Source organism: Phalacrocorax aristotelis, chromosome 10 (genome assembly GCF_949628215.1).
Source record: "Phalacrocorax aristotelis chromosome 10, bGulAri2.1, whole genome shotgun sequence".
In the NCBI taxonomy this organism is placed as follows: Eukaryota; Metazoa; Chordata; class Aves; order Suliformes; family Phalacrocoracidae; genus Phalacrocorax; species Phalacrocorax aristotelis.
Window position 1 is genome coordinate 10,285,362 of NC_134285.1, and position 24,465 is coordinate 10,309,826.

General features: G+C 39.9%; 1 protein-coding gene across 5 annotated transcripts in view; it reads right to left on the reverse strand.

Moving 5' to 3' along the window:
- The window catches only part of XYLT1 (xylosyltransferase 1), a 202,502-nt gene that overhangs the window by 65,661 nt on the left and 112,376 nt on the right, over positions 1-24,465 (reverse strand). The window lies entirely within an intron of this gene.

Consider the following 24,465-nt stretch of genomic DNA (forward strand, 5'->3'; position numbering starts at 1 on the left):
GCTCTGCTGAGAAGCTGGTGAAACTCTGTGAAAGCGGCTGAGGATTATCTCGACTGATAGCATTTATTTGTAACAGATGTATCCTGGAACATCTAAATGGCAACCTTACGGTCCTATTTAAAGTTTATGTTCATTTTATCTTAACAGAGAAATTTCTGGTCTCCATTTTCTAAAGCAAACACCACAGTGTAAGGTTAAGACAGGATGTACTGATGACCTGAAGAGCTAGAGGGACATTTTTACTCAGGAATCTAAAGTGATTTGGTTTTGGTTTGTATAACAGCTCAATAGCTCTTCAACTCAAAAACCTGAATACAATATAAGAAAAATACAGTTTTATCCAAAAACTGACATTAATTCTTCAGTTAAACAACCTCTTGAGTGCTCCAACTTTGTGAGGACCTTTCTCAGCAAAAATGATTTGGGAAGAACCTGAAATTTTTAGTATAAGCAGAGCAAGGAAGCAAAGTGCCTCAAAGCTCAAAAAACCCCTCCTGCCCCAATTTTTCTCTTGCATATTTTAACTTTTTCATTTTTTTAAATGAAAGGCAATATTATTGTCTCATAAGTTACTTAGCCCCTTCGCCCCCTCCCCCCACAAGCTACAAGTTTTCAAAGTCCTAAGATCTGCCGAAGCTAAATGTGAATCTGCAGGGGCAGGGGAGCTGGGCTGGGTTTTGGGCATCTCAAGACTCCTTTTGCAGACAATGGGGACACAATAGGCTTGTGCTAGGTTGCAGGATGAACTTGAGGCTGCACCTGGGCAGTTATCAGACAGCGTAAGTACAGCCACAAAGCCCACTGTGCCTTCCAAAACATCTACAGTTATTAAAAAAACATGCTCATGTCTGTTTGATTTGATACAAGGAACAAGAAAGAAGGCATTTGCCAAGTGTGAAGAGAGAGTAAGCAAGAGGGAAAGACACTTTTTCCCAGGTATTGGAAACTGGAAACATATTTTGATAAAAGTAGACAATACAATTTTTAAAATGTATTAATTATGAAACAAAAAGTTGGACATAGAAACAAGGCCTTTGTCTAATCATTCTTGTTGCACCTTTTTCTTATTAAAGGGAGTAGCATGAATTCAGAAAAAACAGACCAGCTGAAAGTTTGCAGAGCGCTGTCTCAGGTTACCTGCACAGTTTGGTCCCCTTAATTGTACTGAAATGTCATGAGTAATTGAAACACTCCTCTTAGACAACCATGAGAGAGAGATATCCTGCTGCATTCCCCCAGAAAGCGATGGTTTCAACACCTCCCATAATCTTCTCTTCAAGTTTTATCTCCTTAGCAGTGCTTCCCTAGCACACTTGCTTTAAGTCAGAATCTGTTCTTTCCATCCTGGAGGTCCAGGAAAGTTGTGTGTGTAAAAGATGTACCCAGTCTCTGGAATAAGGCTCTTTGACGGACTATATGCGGGGCTAAAAGCAACTATGTGCTGATCCAGGAATATATATACATACTTAACACTGGAGAGCCTACAAAGTCCCAGAGGCTCACTGCCCTATGCGAAAGACCCTTACCTCTCTGCAGCCCCTCAAGAAACATATATCTGCAGTAGTATTGCTCATAAATTAATGCAACTTTGTTGCCCCAGTCGCATTCAGCCTACCCATCAGGAAATTTCTAACTCCATTGCATCACTTGTAACTTTAAATGGGACACCAACAACTTAATTGACATTTCTTTAAAAAAAGCTCCACCACTAATTCAATAAGACTCGCGTGAACAGCATTAAAAGATTAGAAAAAAAACCTAAATTTAATTTTGTCTATTATTTTCAGTTTGTTTATTATGGCAGTTTGCCTATGACTAGTTCTACTGTTTCTCCCGCATAGCTGATGAGCTTCCCAACGTGTGTGCTTAGGACTTTTGCACAGCAACAGGGACAGAAAGGGACTGTGAAAGAAAGAAAGAGTGCTTGCAAGGAGAACTGGTACAGGGGAACGAAGAGCAATTGCAATTGTTAAAACAACCCATTTTTCTTTTAAGCTGCTTTCATTTCAAGCTGATGATGTCCCATCAAGAGACTCAAATATTTTTAGTGGTTTTCATTACATTTTTGGATACCTCTTTTCTGAAATTAGTGGCTTTCTGCAATCGTATGTAGAGGGGGAGGGGAATTTAAAATAGCCATATTGTGGGTCTTTTATTTTAAACTAACTTGCTTTCAATACCCACACTATCATCTGTCTAGGACTTACTGAGAACAAAATCCTCCCAAATTTTCACCTGAAATTCCACCTTACTTCACTGGGTTTCTCTAATAAATTCCTATAGTGACTTATTTTCCTCTCTGCTATTTTCCTACTCTAACCTCTTTTTCCATGTGCTCCTTCCTTCTTTCTCTTTTAGGTTTATGTTTTTATAGTCCCATTTTCCACCTGCATACTATTATGGCTTCTTTAATCTAATCCTATTCTTGCCTGCCTGGAATTTCATGAAAGTAAGAACACTGTATTTTTTCCATCTGTCAGAACATCAGCTACTTCTGCTCTATACTCTTACTTCCCTGGCTTTAGCCCATGGCTGATTAGCACCCTCTATTCTGCAGACTACTCCACTGATAAAGAATCAGCCGGGTTTGCAAATAAGATGAAATTGGCAGGAAACATTCAATTGAGATTCTGCTTAGTAAAAAAAAAAAACCAGTAGTACTTCAGAGCTGTATGAATGATGACAAGATCTGAATAGCTCTAGCCACTGCATTTCTATAAAATTTGTGAATACTAAAGTCTTGTACATCATGTTAATGCCTGCATATTAATGACCTGCCTCTCATGCAGGAGCGCATCCCCTTCTGGGTGTTAGGACAGAAGACACAGAAGATGCATGAGACTATTTCACTTACCATTCAGCAGTGATAAAAATCAAAAACGATTTTAAGGTAGAACTTGCATCTGATAGCTACTTCAGTGCCATCACTATGTTGCCATTTGCCACATGCACTAAAGCTCACTCATGGTGCTAATTCAAGTGGCCTCCACCCTCAGTCACTTCAGTCGAACAAAAAGCTGTTGCCAAGATCACCTTTCTCTCCCTGGCCCTAAAGAGCTCGACAATATTTTCACCTCTGTTCACTTTTCTCCTTGCCCACCAGGTACAGAGGAGTCATGGGCAGCTTCCTTCCTCCGCAGTGCTCCCTACACTCAGCCTTCACTACCACTTGCCATTATCTGCCTTTCCAAGAAAAATGAGTCAAGCCAGCACAGGAGAATTCCCATCTTCTCTTCCTGCACCAGTTGCTTGGGACTGGAGCTGCACCCATCTCACATGGAAAGCTGCTCTGAGTGCGAGCACTGCCTGTTGAATTAACTTTCCTACGTGTTTAGGGAACTTCATTTTTCTAGGACAACTTATGCAGATCGGTGTTTTACAAAATGTAATAAAAAGCCCCAATATTAATACAAGGTAAAGCAAAACTGTGAAGAATATTATGTTACATTTACATCTTGCGAGCACAGCTCTAGCCTCAGAAGTAGCTTCACACATATGACTGAGTGGGGAAGAGTGAATGAAGTGTCCTTTTTGTGGCCATCTGGCACAGGTGAAACAGTAGCTCTGGCCTGGAAGCAGCAGGACTTGTCTTAAACTCCCTCAGATTTTGCTGTTTCATTACACAATGCAAACAGTGGATATAGGAGTGATTTCTCATGCCGCCTTGCTTCAGAGAAGCTGCCACATGGAATCTCAACAGAAGTGGCAGCGCTTAACCAGCTCATAACGGACATTTTCCAGCCCTTGTACCATAGCAAATTTATGGAATACATGGAAAACAAAATGTGGCATTTTGCTCTGTGACCAAATGCCTTTCACAAACTTACTGAGAAAAACGAAAGTTGCCCTTCCTGCTTCTTGCTCAAAGCATGACAGGACTCACATCAACATGTGCTAGCAGAAAAACTCGTACAGGTAACAGGAGAACCTCAGCTTTAGTGCAATTTCAACTTGAACCTACTAGAGCCCAGAGAAATCAATATTCATAATTAAGAGTCTAATCTTCAACTATTGCAGTTTTACTAAATGCCAGAATAATAAACATAGCGCAATCATTTTCATATTTGTTGTGGTCCCACATTATGGTCAATCACCCACCAATATGACTCAGAGCCAACCTGCTAATCTTTTAATTCTATTGCTAATTAATGAGATCATCAGACTTCTCTAGCAGCACAAAGCAATCTTTTAATGAATTTTGTGAGCCACATTATTTTGTGTAAATCAATCCATCAACTTCTATTCTCAGCTTGGTATTGTCCTGGCTGTTCAACAGAATACCTCTGTGCAGAGATACCTGGATGCTGCTGACTTCATCTGAACACAGCTGCGTGTGTGTACTCTGCCTTGATAGCATGAATCAATGGATAGAGGACATCAGAAGAGTTATTGATGTGTAGTTCAGGACACTATTTACTGCTATTACATCCATAAATGCAATCAGAAGCCCTGTCATCATAGCGGGAGTACTAGCCATAATCACTCCGAAGAGGCAGAGCTCTGCAGTCCCTACTTAGACTCACAAGAGCAGCCCCATTCCCTCCAGCAGGACCATTTCTGCAACAGCCAGCTGAGTGGTAGTCGCTGAACTTGGATTTCCACAATAAACTCCTTCTTTTCAATTGCTCAGAACTCATGACAACACAGCAGGTTAAAAATTTCCAGGCTTGGCTTTTGTCTGGAAATGTTTTCCACTTTGGTTACAGCAAAAACAGTTTTGCCTTGTTCAAATGGTGACAAGATTAAAAAAAATAAAAATCCTTCATTTAGAAAAAACCAATTTTTGTAACAGACCTAGTAACAGAAGTAGTTGGAGTTATATAAAAACAACAAAAAAACTTCCCTGAGCAATTTACCAGTGAGACATCAGGACCTGATGAGAAGTCTTTGCCTGATAATAGCAATATTTATCTGGACTTATCCAGAACTCTTGCTGGAGTTAAGGCCCAACGATCCATTACAGCAAGTGCCTCGTTTGCCATCAGGCTCAAGAGGGGATGTTGTGTCTTCCTGCAGCACCCTCCAGCAGACACCTTGCACAGGCAATGTAACTCCTGAAGCACAGTGTGTGTTAATCATACATAGATGGAGAAGCAATTTTTCCTATGCCAGAACCTAGAAAACTATCTTTAGTAACATTAATCCCACCTTTGGGATACCAGTTTTCACCTCCAGTCTAGGAAATGATTCATTCATTTCCATGGTGGCCCTTGCAAACATCTTCAGTGAAAGAAAAGATTTTAGGTGAGTGCTGATTTTTTTTCTAATTATTATTACTATTTATTTGTGAAATGCCCACTGGTCTATTCACTGTGTATAAGACCCTTCTGGCAAATAAGGGTATTCACCAAAAAGTAGGCTGAGCAGCATGTGCTATTTTGGTGAATATATATACTGACAACCAACCAGCCGCACAGAGCTCTGTATCACAGACACGTCCTGCTTGCTACAAGGCCATTGCCTGCTTTCCTGTGCTTCTAAGAAGCAGCATGAACTAACTGTGTTCAGCATGTCAGGAAATCAGCACCTTTATGTGCCAGCTGAACCGAGCTCATCCGCAGTCCAGGTCAAAGAGGGGCTGGGTTTCACCTCTAGCGAAACAAACCAAGTTCCTGATGAAGATAATTAGCATGACCGGTCATATGTGTGCCTTCTTTTAGTGGGTTTTAGCTTGCTCAGCAAAGTAAGAGAAGTGACATTAGCTGAGATTATCTCTGTGCAACTGTCCACAGGGATTTGAGAGCAATATTTATGGTTTACAGAATTAAATGTTGCTAGTTACATTATGTAGATTTCCTTAAAATTGCTGTTACCCATACTTTTTATCTTTGAGTTAGTGTTGAGCAGTTCAGATAAAATTTCAGAAATCATGCTGCTATTGAAAAGTGGATATTCAATTTTTTTGCAGTAATGTTTTATCTCAACAACCCCGCTCTAGTATTTTTCATTCTCAGACTCTACCACAAATTACAGAAATAATTTATGACCCTTTGTAAGTTCATATGATCAAGTAACCCATAAGCAAAAATCAATGTGAGGTAGGCGGGAAGCAGAGAGACATAATTTACAAGCACTCGATGCCTAGTTCATTTAACATTAAATAGAGAGTCCAGTATTGTTCCTTCCATGCTGAGCAGAAGCCCTGGCTTGGAACAAAGGGGCTGCTGATGTGGGTATTTTGAGTCTGCTTTAATGATTTCAGAGGGTGACAGTATAAACTTAGGGAAGTCAGAGGAGAGGAACCCTGCCTTACAGCTGGACAACTCCCTTCAGAAGATCACTGGAAATTTCTCTACTGTAAGTCTGTGAACTGAGAAGCAGCTCTGCCTCCCTGCAGAATTTCATATAAAAAGGGAAATTCTCTGTCGTTACAGATTTAGGTTGAGTTCTTCTGCAACCCCTGTACTGGACATATTTCTACCTTGCCTATGAACAGAAAAATAAAGTGATTGAAGGAAGGAAGGAAGGTAGGAAGACAGAGGACACAGGCAGAACTGTTTCATATTCACAGCTGGATTGTAAGAAGATTAACTGTTTCTATCTTTTCTCGATGACAAAAAAAAAAAATCTGTTTTGGAATTTGAAGGAAAGCATTTCCATCCCAGCTTTGTCATCCTTCCATTATAGCTACTTAACATTTGTGCTGCATGCACCACTTCCAAGACTCACTCAAGAACCCACTGGGGCATGTATCATCTGTTAAGCAAATCCAGAAAGTCACACCCTGCACCAGAAAACTTTGTGGCTGTTTTTCACATGATTTGAAGGACTCAAGGTAAATGAAGAAATATAAGAACCTTGAGAACAAACACAGAAATCTTTTGTATCACAAAATCTGTGAAAGCAGTTGGGATAACACAGGACTGTTCAAAATCAATCTCGGTACAGAACTTCAGGTTTTGTGTACGTGCACGTGCTGCAACAGCACATTTATATCCACTAAATTTCAAACAAAACCAGGGAGCATTTGGTTTGAAGCAGCCTGCCATATTTCAAACAAAAACTTTGTTCTGTTTTGCAGTCAGTCTTGAGTAGTTACTGAAACCATTTTTAGAATTTGCAAATGACCGACTAATTATCAGATACTGCTATACTGCACTTGCAACACAAACTAACTTAATTTACCACGATACTTATCTAGGCAGGCCAATAATCACAGCAACAAGCTGGCTTTTCTGACTATTCTAATTATGAAAACGGTAGCATCCTGGGAGACAAATCTCAATTATTTGCTGGAGTGTGTTAGCCAAGCATTCTCTCCCTTTTCCCACTGACTCTCATGAATAAATAAAGAACACTCAAAAGCAACAGTAAATTAATTAGTGTTGAATTAGAATGAATTTCCTAATAATATTTATCAAATCAATTAACAGCCAATTAGCATATCATGATCAGTGTTATTAGGGTGAATATAAAATGCCTTCTAAGTGAGCATTAGGTTATTTTTACTATATTCAGTGACATTACTGGACTTTAGAAAGGTAATATAAAGCAGATCCAACAACAGATACAAATATTCCTTGCAAAGACTATTCACTCTTCTCGCACCTTATACTTTTGTTTGACTTAACATTTGGGAGATAACACTCTTGGAAACCATGAAAAAGAGAAATACCACTATTTACAGGTACCTGTACCATTACAGCCCCAAGAAAATGCTCTAAGAGACATTTTTCCAGCTTGGCTCTCAGGACTACCAGCAGCCCATTTAGAGAGGGACCCCAGCTCATAGTCAAAACTTGTGGAGACCAACCAGATAATCAATGAAACCTGGAGTAATTCCTGAATGCGCCAGTTCTGTGACAATACACTCAAGAAAAAAGAAAAAAAAAAGCAGTCCTGTCTTTTATGGTTAACATAGAAGGCATGAAGGTCGTCTTAATGTGTGAAGCCACCCTCCTTTCCCAGCGAGCTCCCTGCAGCATGAGACACTTCATTCAGGTCTTATGGCCCAAGAGCTGACCCCGCCCAGCAGAGCAGCCACTGTACCAGAAACCTTCTGCTCATTAGGAGAGGAGAGGTTACAAGAAAGAAAAAAATGCAGTGAAAGGGCTGAGATGAGGCACGTGTTTAGACATGTTATCCACCACTGATTGCTGCTGAGGATGCTCCTTTCAACAGTCCAAAACTGATGAGAACAGGAATTTTTCAGATGAGATAAGTCATCCCACCACTCCTGATAAAACTGAAGACAAACTCAAACCGAAGCATTCATAAAACCTCACCCACTATCTGCATTTTCTGGACGCAACTACAGCCATGTCAACAGCACTCTGGCTTCCACAAAACCAGCACTGCAGTGGTGGGAGGTACCCAGTTCAGCTGGGCAGCTTGTTTGGCTGGTGCAGACTATGGGCCACCAGCACACCCTTCCTGCAGAGCCCCACTAGGGCGGCTGGTGACTGAGCTGCTCGCAGTCCCCTGCTCCTTTGATCAGTGGCAGCGTGGAGATTCACACTGCCCAAGTGCACCAACATAATTTAAGTGCCTAATTCAACACATCAGCCTCTCCAAACAGTCTGTGGAGACAGAAGGACTCTCCAGAGGCTGTTCAAGTGATGGCAATAGAGGCAGAGTTGGCCAGAGTGGCAACAAGGCTCCTTTACAAGGCTTCTTTCTGCTGAGAGACTCAGGTTTCTCTCAGGCAATAGCGGTGGACTGTATGTACATCAGTCTCCTCCTGGTACAGTACAGCTGTTGCCTGGGGACATGTGTGAGGGAAGCCCCAGCGGTGCTCCCAGGTCCTTCAGTTTGCCCTTAAGAACACCTAAACTAGATTATCAACCACTGATTTAGGTGGCCTGAATTACCTGAATTTATTGCCATCACTATGGCAATAAAAGATGCATGAGATATCAGATTCATGTACGTGTAAGTACCATAAATAATTATAAGCCGTGTGTGTGTATACACACATGGTATACACTGGTAGGTTACTTACAAAATGGAATTGAAAAATTTAAACTAAAATGCCACACCTAAAAACTAGCTTCCCACTGAAACAAATGCAGCTTCTGCATTCAGAGTGTACATTTTTCAGCATGTGTGCTGACACATATTGTCAAATATCCTTTATGTCAAAGGATACTCGTAAGCAATGGTTTTCCCAAATGACCCAAAGCAAATCTCCTCCCAAGAAAGAGAGCTGCAGAAGCACAGCCATTCTGTTTCTGCAGGCTTTCCCTTGCAGAACCTGTGATTTCTTGTTATCTCTGGTCAGCAAAACCAGCACAATATGGGGATGTTAGCTCTGCAGATCACAAGGCTCAGCTCAGCTGGTACTCCCAGCAAGACCAGGACATTTGCAGCCTCCCTGCTTAAAGTTCCCCAGCTTGTCACCCACTGCTTAAAGGGTCCTCAGGTGACACAGTCGTTTTGATAAGCAGAAGTGGGAACCATTAGACAGGAATTAGAGCACTAAACGCTCTTCAGAGATCTGAGCCTTCCCTTAATATTAGCATTACTCTATATGATCATTTTACTTTCCTTTGTATTATGTGCATTAAATCAGCTAATTCTGTGTAATTTAAATTTCTAGAGACGTACATGTCCTTACCTAGTCTACCTCATACTCCCTACATAAAGTACTTCTCATTTGTCCATCTGAAGAGTAACACATTCATTACTTTATCACTGATGAGTTCTTGTACTTCAAGAAAGCTTGTTACCATGTGTACTACTTAAAGGATGAGTGTGAATAATTTTACCCTACACAGAAGGTAAAGAGGACCAATTTTTTCTTAGTATATCACTTGTCAGACAGAGAAATGCAACATAATTATATTGTGACATTTCCAACAGCAAATAGATTCTATTGTACGCAATTAGCATGGGTTCCTTTGGCAGACTTTAAAAGATTGCTCATATGGCATGCTAGGTTACAGTAACATTTGACACCACATTACTTTAGCTAGATTTTAACATAAATGGACAGGTCAAACCACAGAAGAAATAGATGGATGTTAATTCTTGCACAGGCCACCCTTATACTGCGAAACTGTTCATTAACAGTGAAAATATTCAGGAGGTAAATATGCACATTTTTAGTAAAAGCAGCCACTAGTGACAATAAATACTCTGGATCTAAAAAAAAAAAAAAAGGGGGGAGATTTTTGGTCTGTGCACTGTGTATTACAACCTACATCTCTCTTCCTGGAGATGGGAAAGGTAGAGCTGGGCTCTCCTTCCTGGCTGGAATGCTTTCCAGAAGCTGCTTCTGATCAAGAGGGATTAGTAGAGATGGTTTAAGAAGAAAAATCATTGGCATTAATCCTCTAAACATTTCATAGCCAACATATCTTTAATACAATCCCTCTAATCCAATTAGGGTGTCTTGAAAATCTTATCTTGAATTCCATGCTTCATTGTGATCGGTTCTGTGCTAGTGAAACATCCATTTACAAGACAGCTGCTAAACGCCTGCTCTGCTTTCCAGCCTGCTCTTCACCCTCCGCTGCAACTAAACCCAAAGCCTGCCCTCGAACAGGCTGACTCCAGTCCTGCAAGTTGCTTTAGCAGTAAACACGTGTGCCCTGACACTTTAGTCAAGGTGAGCATTCCCAGCAATTTCAAAAGCAAGCTCGCCACCCAGAAAAGAGATTTTTCAATATTAAAAACTCTTTCATTCATAAACATATAATTAAATATGCATGAGAAGCTGAAGACATAATTTTACCTCCCCATCTCACACCTGAAAATCAGTTACTTAGAAACTTCACTAATAAGAGGACTACAGCCTTAGCAGGTATGGGTATGGATGCTGGCCTTTTAACATTCATCCCTTTGACACAATAGGGAAAACAAATCCTAATACAACGTTTTTGCAAGCAAGAAAAAAGTAACTACTTGTTACATAAGCTTGATTTTTAAAATGTTCTCATGAAAATTAGTTGGATTGCTTTTCACAAGGATGTATATTCACACTTATCTTTATGGGCAAAGAATAGAAAGAAACAGCGTAGTCTTGTTGCTAAAATAAAGGACTTTCCCTCTATCGCTCCATTACGGTACAAGAACCACCCATTAACATACCACTAGAGGAAAACAAAGGAAAAATCAAATTGCCGGCAATGGAAAATGTTTAACAAAAGCAAAATACAGTGATGTTTCTGTATTTCACTAGACTTTTCAGTTTTGTTGTTAAAAAAAACCTGAATGTGCAGAAAATATCATTGTATTGACTAAATAAGTTATTGGCTGCTGTTAAAAGCATCTGGGGAGAATTTGTATGTGAAATACATGCTTGCAATAATACCATAATTTATAAACCAGAGTTATAAATTTCTCTCAGATTTTAACAAGGCTATGATGCCCCTGGACATCAAGGAACTGCTTAAACAGTAACTTGTAGAAGTCTGCTCTATACTGCAAAAGATTAATATCTGTGCAATGTTTATAATAAAAAAAAATTAATGCTGACCTTTTACAGACAAAAATAACAATGTATATTATTTCTAAATTTATTTTAGCTCTGCTCCTCAGAGTCAGTCTTCCCATTCTGCAACTCTCCACTTCATGTTAGCAATCAGAGGCACTATATTTGGCACCAGGCACTTACCATTCACTGCAGTTGGAACTGATCTTGCCCTTCCAGTGTTGCTGCCTGCGTGCTGGCAAGGTTTTAGCAGGACCTTGGCTTCAGGGAGGCTCTGCTTGTGTGCAGCCTATCCCACACCACTGAATTTGTGGAGTTTGGCAGAAGTGAGCATGGATCTCTAGGAATAACTTAACGGTGCAGCGTACTATGAGACAGGGCACATGTCCAAGTAGTTATGCATTTTAATTTGGTAAAGCGAGTGCTAAAAAATGCTTTGAAGCTCTAGATGTAATTCAGTAGCACTGGCTTCCAATATAATTGGTTTTTTTTCCTGCCACCTGCTCACTCATACACAAGCTCTTTGACAACCCCTACCACAAGGAGAAGCTTAAAAAAACAAAAAGCAAACAAAAAAAAAAGCTTGCATTCAGATGTAATTCAGTTCCTTCTTCTCTAAAAAGATGGAGCCCCAAACTAGACAAATTAATTCACAATTTGGTTTTTATGGTACCGTAGGGCATAAAAATCATCAACTGGCAGCAAAACTGCTAAGCAAAACTAATTTAGGACATGAAAAAGTGCGAAACACAAGAAACATCTCACAGATTGTAAAAAGACATGTTTATTTAAAAAAGAGACTGGGGAAAATAAGAAATATTGGCAGAGCATAGCAGTAGCAACCGAAAGACTCCCTGGCTGTCAGCTGGTTAATGCTTGCCATTAACTGCAGATTCCCAAACTGAAGAGCAAGTGCTCCGCAGCCCTCAGACACCAAGCACCTGAGTGACAGCAACTAAATCAGCATTTCGGGGAGGTTAAGCCAGTTCTTCCCGTAATCAATATTTTGAGCATCCTCAGGAAGAAGAGGATGAGGAGGTAGAGAGGGGAAGAGAAACAGGGAAAAAGCCCCAACAGGTTTGTTGCAAAAACAGTTATATACTTCACTATCTGCAAGGGTAGGATCAGTAAGGATCCTAATGCTAGCACTTCAAGTAAAGAAAGGTATAAAATCACAGCACTGAAGAATCAGGAATTTTTGAGGCCTCCAGTTATAGCAAGGTCTCCAATTACTATTGCAGCTGCTGCTGCAAACACTTCTCAGTGGCTGTGAACTATCAGGGACTCATCCTTCTCATAGCTTAAAAGCAAACCCCCCCCCCTAAGATTATTTTTAATTGTAGCTAAGGATAGATATTACTTTTTAAGGCAAGGCATTAGTTAATGAGTAGTAGCAACATAATTATTTTCAGCTGATCTGCTGGACTCATTTCAGTCCATCTCCTGCTATGCAGCACAAGTCACCCATCTGAAATGAATGCAGAATTGACAGTGTAAAATTAGTATCAAAAGAGAATTAGCATGTCTGAACCAAATTCTGCTAAGTTTGCTCATGTTCCAGCTCTGAACAATTCTTGATCTATATAAATGCAGATTAACTTTGAGCTTCCTTAACAATCCCCCATTCTAGCTAAAAGAATCAAATACAACTGAGCTGCAATTTCCTTTAAATACAATTTCTTTTCCAGTATCTTTATTTTGACATTAGAAGAATGATAAAAAAAATCTCTTTATGTTAGTTCCCAAGACAGTATTGCTAGAAGGCGAACGGTTTACTCATACACAAACCACTCACTCTCTCCCTTTCTTCTGTAAGACTGACAGGGCAGAACCCATCACCTGGGCCCCACTAAAGCTGAGTCATTTTTGAGTATCCTTCTCCTTCTGCCATAGCGACATCTCCCTCTGGAAAACTGTTCCCTACTGGTCTGAGCACCTGGGTCCTGCTACACTAATTTGAAGTGTTGGAAGGCAGTAGATCTGATTAATACTGTCAAAAATATGGGCCAAAGTAGCCCGTTGAGAATGCTTAGAAGAGTCTGCAGTGGTATAACTTATTTTTCCCCAGGCAAAGTTGTGATTCCTTAGCAGATTCTGCCCATGACTCCTTTTAAAAGTCAGCTGGTTTTGCTGTAACCTTGCTTTAAAACATGTAGTTGTATATTCATATCTAATCAGTTTGAGTATTTATTTCTAGGGTCAGCAAAAAGTTTTTTTCACACTCGAATCACCGACTCATAGATTACCTTGAGTTGGAAGGGACCTCTAAGGATCATTGAGTCCAACCCCCTTTTCCTGACAGGACTACCCTAAAACTAAATCGTATGACTAGGAGCGTCATCCAGATACCAACACGCATTTACTTCAAAACATCCAATATCGGCCTGCTTGTCTATAAAACAAACCGCAGTGTGCAAATTGCGCTGCCTACGCAAGGACCGCACAAAATAACTGCTTATTGAAAATACTGCACCTAATTCTTAAAGGTTAAGAAGAAAGCATTATATTTCCTATCAAAGCCAGGTTACTATTTAACTATTCTAGTTTATTAATGTTAAACAATTCCTTCCCTTTTTATGTGTATATTGAATTTAATGATAATGCTTATCATCAGCTGAAAGAAGTTTTTAACATTCCCACCAACGTTGACTATTATAAGAAGAAACCCAGAGAGAGCATACCTCTAAGGCAGTACTTCAAGAAATTTCCTCAGAAGGAAATCTTTTAGAATACTTCAGAATATTATTTTAAATATGCAAAGTGAAGAGAAAACACAGTTTGCTTACGACACGGACCTTACTGTCACAGTAAGTACCATCTTTTCCTTATTGTAAAATCACTTTCAATTTCTGGAATGACTTTATGGAAACTAATTCAATATCTTATGACAACAAATGCTTACCATTCAGCAGGACAACTTTCAGAGAGTTGAAGACAAATCTGAAATAGAATGCCTCTTTGCTGGCAACCCTTTTATTGAACAAAGTCACTCTCCAAATCCAAAAGTCAACCAGTATGGAAAGGGTTAATATTATGTTAAATGAAGAAATACTTAAAAATAACAATTACACCTGACGCTATAATTACATTGCCCTAGTGTATAATCCCAGAAGAACACAGAGACCTGTTGCCAAAGGTGATTTAAGTGTTAATATGAAACCCAACGTGTGCTCATTTTAATTACATATGTGCCTGCTGAGAACATATGATAGAGTCCAAAAAGCTAATTCATTGTCAGCATGACAGCAGGAACTAATATTAAATCTTGCACACCAAGTAAGTTTTCCAGATTACCAATTACCACACAAAAACAGGACGCATTGCAAATGTGGTAATCAGCATGAAAGTAAAATGCTAACAAAATATTGCTAAATAGAGCTCAACTCTGAGCCATCAGTGGGTATAAGAAATCTCCAAATAGTTCATCCTTTCTTTTCAAAAGCAGCAGCGTTCAGTTGGTCTAACTCTAACCCCCTTTACCCCAGAGTTACACTGACTTTCACCGTGTTGATCCTCACTGGCACTGTAATAAAGTGGTGACACTGCTGTCTATGAACCTCATTAGTTAAAGTACACATTAATTGTTAATTCTCTTTAGCAATATATAACAGCAGTTCAAAGCAGATTTTGGATTGGCTTTTTTTTTCTTCCTTTTTATACTTAGCCTTAAATTTTCTGCATTCCAAAGATATTACTGAGTGTGTTTGTGTTCTCTTCTCACATACCCCTGACAGGTTTCTGGCACTGAAATGATGTTAAGAGTCAGTTTATACCTTTTAACCCACACCAGCATGCTAAATGCATTTTGATTTACTTTTAATTATGGACATATTCGTGCATCTGTCAGTATGTTCTAAAGAAAGTGCCTGGAGTACGAAGAGGAGAACCCAGAGCCAATGCACACCGATGGGCTAACCCTGGGGATGAGAGACATAAACACAATTTTGAAGGCAGCAGAGACCCAGCCAATACATCTAACTGCATCTTTACCTGCCTTTTTGTTACTTTACTGATGCATTATTAATTAGTAACTACTGAGCCTTCCCAACAGAGCATTTTAAATAACAGTTGAATTTCTTTATGGATAATTATGAATCATAAAAGTATGTCTGCATGTTCAAAGCAATAAAACAAGCCCAGGTAGTGAGCCTGAACCGCAGGGGAAACTGCTCTTTGAAGCTGGAAGTTTTAGGGATGCTAAATGCTTACTGTATAGTATTACACAATTTCCAGTCTAACTTAATCCAATTAATCTGAAGAAATGTAGGATTTTCTGTGTTTTGCCTCAGCATAGGCAAATGCTTTTTGAAAGGAATATGATGGCATTTTAGAGAAACTGCAGGGTCGGTTATACTCATTGCTTTATCCAAATGACGCTACTCCAATTTAGGCCAGCTGAAAATTATCATTTTCAGTTCTTAGCTAAGATAATGAAAAGAAAATTGTCAATCACAATTCTTTCTACTCAAGATTTATGCAAATTACGAAATATGTTTCATCAGCTTTGAAATGTGTTATTCAGGGTTTTCACATTCTGCTTAAATTCTGGACAAACTCTGTAAGTTTTGAAGGTTTATTTAGGCCAGCTTTATGCTATTGCAGATGGATAGTTTTAGATACAGGTTGAAATAAATTTGTAATACTCAAAGATGAAAACTCATTGGAAGATCCTATTTATCCATAGGATAATTTTTTCCATCTCTACCTCAAAAAAAGTAAAAAGACTCCCACTATTCAAAGAAAATTGCAGTGTTAGCATTAGCAATATCGCCGCCCTTAAGGCAGAAAGGAACTTGCACTTCCCGTTCACTCTTCACTAGGTTTAGTTACCATCTGAACGAGGATTTTATTTTTTTGCCTATTGACTGTGCTTAATATTTATTTTCTAGTGTTTAAACTTGTACACAGACAGCAAAAGGGCAGCTTGAGCTGTGCTTACTGGTCCTATTATTGGCCTTCTAGACAAATAATCCAGGCCCTTGCCATATAACACTTAGTAGATGAAAAAAAAAAGTTATCTATACGGTTTTCTGGACCATGCAATATAAAATTATTAATCTGTATTTAGGCAAACTCCAGGCAAGAGAACATATGTGAGGACGTGCAAGAAGGGCACAAGTCCACCAAGGCTTCACCATATTTGGGCTTTTTCGAGGGGCACTTGCATGGGTTCAGTCTTACCCACTAGCTCTGAGGCACAGATCCAAATGCCATTCCGTGGTTTTGTTTCCAGCTCTTCCAAGGCCACATCTTTCTATTCCACTGATCCACCGTGTACTTTCTATATCCTGAGCACAAATCAGTCAAAGACAGGCTTAGTCATCTGGAGTAGGTGCTCGATACATCCTGGCAGACAAAGTAATTGTGGCCGTTCTCATCTCTGCCTCCAGGAATGAGCCACCCCACAGACCTCTGGAAGGATTTGTGTGTGCTCTCTGAGCACAGCCTGTATGTGAACTCGATCTATTCTGCTCAGCCCTAGTGAAAATTTTTACTTATCTTTCAAAGCAAACAGAATTTGCTCTCAATTCCCCAGACAAACTACTACTACTCTTTTATTTCTAATATTTCTTTCTGTCTCTTCATCTTAATTCTTCTGGTTTATGGCTCAGTCCTTCTACAGGGACTCATAGCAAATAGAAAGAATAATATCTTTCCTACTTTCAGATATTAAGATGGATCATTATTCCTCCTAATATGTTAGAAGATATTTATCAGTTTGAGTTATGAGTCCTTTCTGACTGTGAAGATTTAAACGTCGATTTAATGCCAACTTAAAGACTCCTAAAAGTGTAGGGGATTGCATTAGATAAATAATTTAACAATAAAAGGTATATCAAGGCAGACATTATTGCAACCTTCTACCAATCAATCACCATTTTCCATGTTTATCCAATTTTCATCTCAAGGCTCTGTACATCCAATTGCCCAGACATATACTACACAACTGAAATAACTTCATCATTGAGTAAAACTGCATAGCCGTTAAAAACCTCTAATATCAAGATAGCTGACATTATGTTAAATATTGGCTTCAATTCCGTAGGGTAATAAATTCTGGCCTAGATCCAATCTTTCATGGATAGCTGATTCATAATGAAAAAATTACTGTTTTGTCACTTTACCTTAGGAAATTTAGTGTGGAAACCAATACAGCACCAGGCAGTCTTCAAAATATATGATAATTAAAAACACAGTTCCCCTCCTATCCACCCTGAAACAAATGGAACAAATTTGTTTTGGTGCAAAAATACTAGACATGCTAATAGCTACCAGATCAAGAGAGAAAGTTACTGTCGTGCTTTTCCCAGGTCTCTAATGCAGAAGCAATCAACTGATGCACTGCATAACCAACGCCTCTTACAGCAGCCATCACACACAAGTCCCTGTACCAGGTTGAAGCTACTGGGCTGTACCGATAAAAAGGGAGGGGAAACATCGCAGAAAACTTTTCCTCTGATTTCACATTTGTGCATTGCTGTGGTACAAAGCTGGAGAACCGCCACCAGTGATGTGTTAATAAATTTGTTGAAGGTACAGTAAGTCAGACTGGACTTAGAGCTGGACTGCTCTCTTGCCTGCCCTCATCCCCCCAGCAAAACACCAGGGTTTTTCAGGGTTAGAACTACAGATTTTAGCGCTTAAATTAAGTGACTCCAGAGAAACTCAATTTGCCTCCTTAAAGATACTTTTGTTCAGCAAACTCCTTTAGGGGACTCAGAAAAAGGTTGTTATTATAACAACAATACCACCACACACCAGTTTTCCTCTGCATATATTTGCAATGGAGTTAAGTACCTGTTATCCCTGGTCTGTACATGGCATGATTTGTCTGAAGTGTCCCAACACGCCTGTGACACATCAAGGAATGAAACCCAAGTTTCCACAGTGCTAGTCTAGGGCTTATTTTCTAGTTAGTGCTTATATAGTTGGTTTATGATATGCCATAATGGAGCACATTCTTGCTGTCACTCTTTAGTTGGGAGCTCTGTAATGACTTCTCTGAGTAATCACATCCCCAGGTAGAAATAAACAGACTTTGAAAAATATTCTTTCATCATAGGGGAAACGAGAATCTTTTTTTCCCCTTCTTCTAAAGGAGACTTCTGCTTGGATGGATTCCAGAACAACTCTGAGCCATTTCAAGCTTGCACTGGGGCTCTCTAACATCACTCTTATTTCTTCCCTAAATTTTTGCAGTCTGCAGCAACAGAAAGCAAACATCATGAAAAACAGAGATGATCCTGTCTGCATGTTTGGCAAATTATGCCTATAAATGGCCATAAATGATAGAGAGAAATGAAAGCGTGTGAACTTGTGTGTTAACTGGAGCCTCTTCATTGTAAACAATGGAGCTGAATCTAATGGGATTTCTCATTAGGAAGATCCAGAAGTCGACCACTTGGAGTAGATTTCCTTTTGGCTGACTAGGTGAAGAATGCCAGAGATGTCTGAAGCCTCCCTGCAGTATTCCTTGGGAGCCTGACAGAAGTGATCTTCCCATTTGCTTTTTAGGGATCTGCTGGTAGAACAGTTTCAGAATCATAATTGCCATAAACTGTTCTTATTCCCAAAATACTGGACAGATGTGCTCTGCTTTGGACCATACACTTCCATTGACAGGTAAGACAAGAACCCCCAGCCCTGAATACCTCTTTTCTCTTCTTGATCTTTGCTTGCTCCTGTAGGAACAAAACCATCTTATTTGTCCTCAATGATCTTAAAAGTATGGATATAGAAGTGTATAGAAACATTTTAATGTGCACCAACGAGGTTATTAAATAAAGTTACTGAAATAATATATTATTTAAGTGAGGTCATCAAAGCTAGTGCAATACATATCAGTTAAACCTCTAGCCCACTTTGCTTGTAATACTTCATAGGGAGCTTGGGTTTGTCTTTACCTCCTGGCAGAAAACAGCAGAATTATTTACAGAAACACATCAGCTCCACATAGCCTTCCTCTGCTGTGGCTTGGTAAAGCCAGTGTGTGTTACGTAGAAGTCTTATTCACAATTAATCTCAGTAGCTCTATTCATAATTAATCTTGTAGATTTATTCACAGTTAATCTCAGCCACACCTCCATTAGCCATTTGCTTACTCTGGCAAGGTGGGCAATGGAGCCAGGCTGGGTTCCCCCGTCCAGCTTTGCCTTCTTTAAGGGAGTATATTCCTTACAATGGTTTTGAATAAGCGACCAAAGTGTGTGGCTCTTTCTCAGATAGAGAATGACTTTGGGGTAGATCCTCAAACCTGTTCAGAGACTTACAGATATATTACTGAAATTCTTTCAGAGCATCTACACCTAGGTCCCATGCAAAAGAGAAAGCACAAATTGGTAAAGCATATATTGCCCTAAATTTCTCTCTTAAAATTCCCTTTTCCTCCCCACTGTTCAGTAAATTGCCCAGAAAGAATCACAGCCCACAAATAGATGGAGAACATGAAAATGTATGGTTCTGTTTAGCCATGATCCTGTCAAGCTCAACAATATTACGCAGCACAGTAACACACTGCATACACAGAAGCTTTCAGTATAAAAATAGCATGGTTTAAAATACTCCACTGCATGGTAATACCCACTGGCTGGATGGAAGCCTTCCCTTCCAATTAAAAACACAGGTGAATAAGTAGCAAGATTGCTTATGCTGCTATTTACAGCTGCTCACAAGCAAAGGTGCATTCTGACTGGTGATGTGTTTCTCTTACAACTTTTAATGAGTTATACAAATGAATCAAGGCTTCAACCAAACACTCCACCATTAGTCTCGGCAAGAAAGTCTCCACAAAAGAGAAGCAATCACCTTACAACAATGGGAATGATACACGCAATTATACTGTAGTTACATGAAGGGCTGCCTTGAACTTCAGTTGAGTTGTGAGGCTTCCAACAAGATCTGTAGAAAAAGATCCTTTTGACAAATGGATTTTTTTTGTTGTGCTTCCTGACAAGACCTACAACTGTTGCAGACTATCACGCCTCAAGGACAACTGGTCATTAAAGTAAGCAAATGCAAGCCAGAGGAATTAGCAAGAAAGTGGCGGATGAGCTCTGGAGATTAACTTCTTCAAGCTGATCCACACAAAGATGATGTGATATCTTTATGGTGCCATAAAGTTTTCATTCTCAAACTCACAAAGCTGGCCCCCAGACCATCAGCATGACAGAGGTCAGAAGGGTGTCCTCCTACAAGAATCTTCATTTGTCATAATAGTGATTCCTCGGGGTACAATGCAAGGTAAGGAGAGAGGTGTCTAAATAAAACCTTTTGATTCATGAGGACGCAAGCTTTTTTTTTGTAAACTCCTGGCATATCTCAAAGGCAGCATCTATACTGCTGTTAATAAAAATGTGTGAAGTTGAAGTTTTCACTGAATTTCGCTTTCTGTGGAGAGCAATGTGGTCCCTCCAAAACACAGCCAGCAAGTATATGCAGTAATGATGAATAGAAAACCTGAACCCAAGTCTGAACCAAGCCTTCATATGCTTACAAATGAGCTTAATATGTACCACCCACTGACAACCTAAAGGCACCCACTCTCCTCATGCTAGAATGTGCTAGAAAAAGCACATTTTTAGGAGGTAGAAGGGCCTTTCTTCAAAACCTTTAACACCCAGAAAAGCGGTAGCAGCATAACAGAAGGTGGTCCAGCAGGGGAATGCAGCCAACAGAGTACGGCCAATGCTCTCCTGTCAGTGCTGCCTGTAGAAGAGTGTGTTTTATCATGAGAACAGTGTTATGGAGAAATTCTGTTTTACAACACAATAAGTGATTCAGCCCTCCAGAATAAACCCTATGAATGTCACAAATTGAGCACACACAATTGCTATTCACATTATTTTCAATAAACTGCAAGAGTTTGAGTTAATAGATAATGGTTTTCCTGAGGTATAATTCTGGATTTTTGGCTTAAGTCTCCCACCATTCTTACAGTGACATCCACTGTAAGAAGACAGATGGGTAAGCACCAAACACAAGAGATGGTAACGATGATTTGGCTTCAGTAAGCTCTAGGAGAAAGGACTGAAAAATTCTATGGCCTCCCTAGAGACCGATGAGAAAACTAGAGAAGGGAAATGATGGACTTTTGCCATGGACATTTCAGTAGGGCCAGGACTTTAAAACCAGTATCTTATTTTGATAGTAAAAAAATGTAAATAGAATACTGCAGCATTAAACTAAGCCCAATGCACACAGCAGAAAATACTGGGAGTTGGATGTACCCTGTTCTTCCTTACAAAAGTGCCAACCAGGAATAACTTCTTTGACACAACTAGATGATAAATCAGTGACATATCATCGATATTAAAATAGTGACAGTGGGGAATCAGGGCTATTCACTTCTAACACACTCTCAAACTATCAAAGATGAGCATTTATTTGGAAGACTAAATATACATCGAGCAATTTCAAAATCATTTCCAAGGCTGCTCAGCTGCAGATTCTTGTCATTGACTTTTTCTGTAGAAGTCATGATTACCCAGGGAGAAAAAAGACTGATGTTTTAAAACTACCTTCTGCCTAAGAAATATTTGCAACAGAAACAACTAAATTATGGTCTGGAGTCTTAAAATGGCATTAATGTCCTGTAAGATTGGCTTCATGCCTAGACTGTTGGCATTTTAATTCAGAGTAGATCCCTTAAACAACTCTTCCTCATTTCCAAGGAAAGGCATTACAAACCAGCCACTGACTCATAAAACCCAGCGACTCCTGAAATACATCAAATAAATGTACCCTTTCAAAAACCTGCCTGAAAAGGGGTGCATTGTCTTTAACTATATACTTAACTATTTACATAGTTTGTTACAGAATTAAGGCATCTGTTTCAAGAAGCCACAAAAGAGGAGAATTCTTTGTCCCAGCTCAGGAGGAGGGAACTAAATGTCAAGACTTTTCCCCCTAATTATTTTAAAAATAATACAGTCAGTGCCACTGACTTCAAAACAAATTGTGGCAGCCTCGAGCTGCAGCTAGTGTGGGATTTCTGGGACACGGCACTCCCCCATTCTCAAAATAACAGTTCATCAGCTGTGGATGCCTGTGAAAGCACAGTATTACTTCTCTAAGTATTGGTACTTAAAGAAGTGCAATGGTTAGAAAGGCAGAGCTGAATTTCTAGCGAGTCAGCCCTAGCAATCACACAGTTTTGTTATCGTTGCAAAGTCAAATTAGGAAAGAATATAACATTGAGGCTGCTCGTGCAACCTTAACTCAAGTTCAGTTCAGTACTACCATGCATCCACATCGCACAGCTCCTTCCTTAGCAATGAATAAAAATAAGAGAATTAGATGCCACATTTCCTCTTAAAGGTCTGTCCACTAAAATCACTGTAATGAGTCCACTCCAGAGGTCCAGCACCTGTTTTGTAGGAAAAAAGCCATGACTGCCAGCATAGCTCAAGTTTTCCTACCACAAGGGGAGCTTGTGTTTGGTGGTTTTCTTTTAGGTTTTTTGTTTTGGAGTTTTTTGTTTGAAATTTTTTTCTTGTTTCCCTCCAACCCTACCAGCTCATACCACTGTATCAACAATTTTCTCTAGCCATAGTTGTATTTGACTCTCCCCTCTGACACTCTGTCCACAGGTTTCAGGATCAATGGGAAGCATTAGCAATCACTTAAGTACTTTTCTTTCATCTCTGTACATACACAGTAATCTTTATCAAAATATTCACTGAGCTTCTGCAACCCTCACGCTCCCTTCCCAGGAGGTTTGCAGTGAGGACATACTTAGCCATTATCCTCTCCCACGCTTGCCCACGCTCCCCTTTTAATACTCCATAAAATGATATAATTTTCCAAAACAGAGGCTTGGTGAGAACTAGGGTTGCGGACCATAAATTTTCCAGCCCTTCTGCCCTCCATTCCCTGTGTCATGCATTGCTCTTGGCACTTCCTTAAGATGCCATTTGTCAAGATGTTTTTCTGCAAGTCTGCTGCCCTGGCCTGTCGGACCAACTCTGCAGCTGCCAGATCCACAGGTGACCAGACAGGCCTAACATGTAAAAATGTGACCAGACAGTACCATCACATGGAAAAAACAGAGGAACATCAGTCTGATTTCATTCTCCCACTTCTAAACTTGCAGATGATCAGACAGGAATTGTCTTGTATTTAAATGAAAGGATTAATTGGCACAGACACCCAACAGTTTTCCCCTCACTCAATTTCTTCTATTAGCAAAGCTGAAACTGCACAAGACAGCACTGACAGAGCCAGCCTGTGCTCATAATGGCCTTATTTTGGGGAGAAGAATCTCTCAGCCCTGCAACACCACAAGCTAACCCATCCTGGAGAAAGACCAGTCTCCTGTCCTCTACACTGTAGCTATCCCCAGAAATGCAGGGAGGTGGCAAAACAATGTCACCCTCTTTTGGGATGCCAAGGATGTCTCTAGCAATTCCAGCTCCCTTACAAGGTGTATGCAGATCTTTCTTCTGCAAAGAAACTTGTCCAGTTTCTGGCCCACTGGCTAGATCCAGTTTCTGAGGATAATACATTCATTTGGCCCTCTGCCCAGGGAGCAACTCAGCTGAGAGCTGGGGGAAGTGTTTCAGCAGCTCTTACATCAAGGCTGACTCATCACTCTCTTCAAATGACCAGAGTGCACCGGTCGCCCAACAGCAACAGAGGGAGCCCTACGGTGGGACACCTGTCTGCACATCCAGTCTGGTGACAGCAGCTGATGTGTACTTTGGGTCCTAGTATTTACAAGCATTTTCATCACCTAAATGATATACTCCAGTCCTCATCTGTACAATGACGTAGGGTCCATCTTCAGCTAAAACAATGAAGTATCTTTTCATTACTTACATCCTAATTTTAACTATCCAAACTTGCACATGTGGCCATAATAAAAGTTAATCTGAGAATCACTGGCAACATACATTCTTCATGAGATCTCACTTTTCTCCTTATAGTGCCACAGCTTCACTGATTTTATTAGAGTTGGTTCTCCTTTACACATGTGCGGGGAGAGGAGAGACAGACCACTTATTTAATAAACTCATTTCACCTGAAATGCAAGTACTGAATCTTGAAATGGCCCTTTATAGTGAAAGAAGGGCTGGAAACATGGTTTCCAGAAC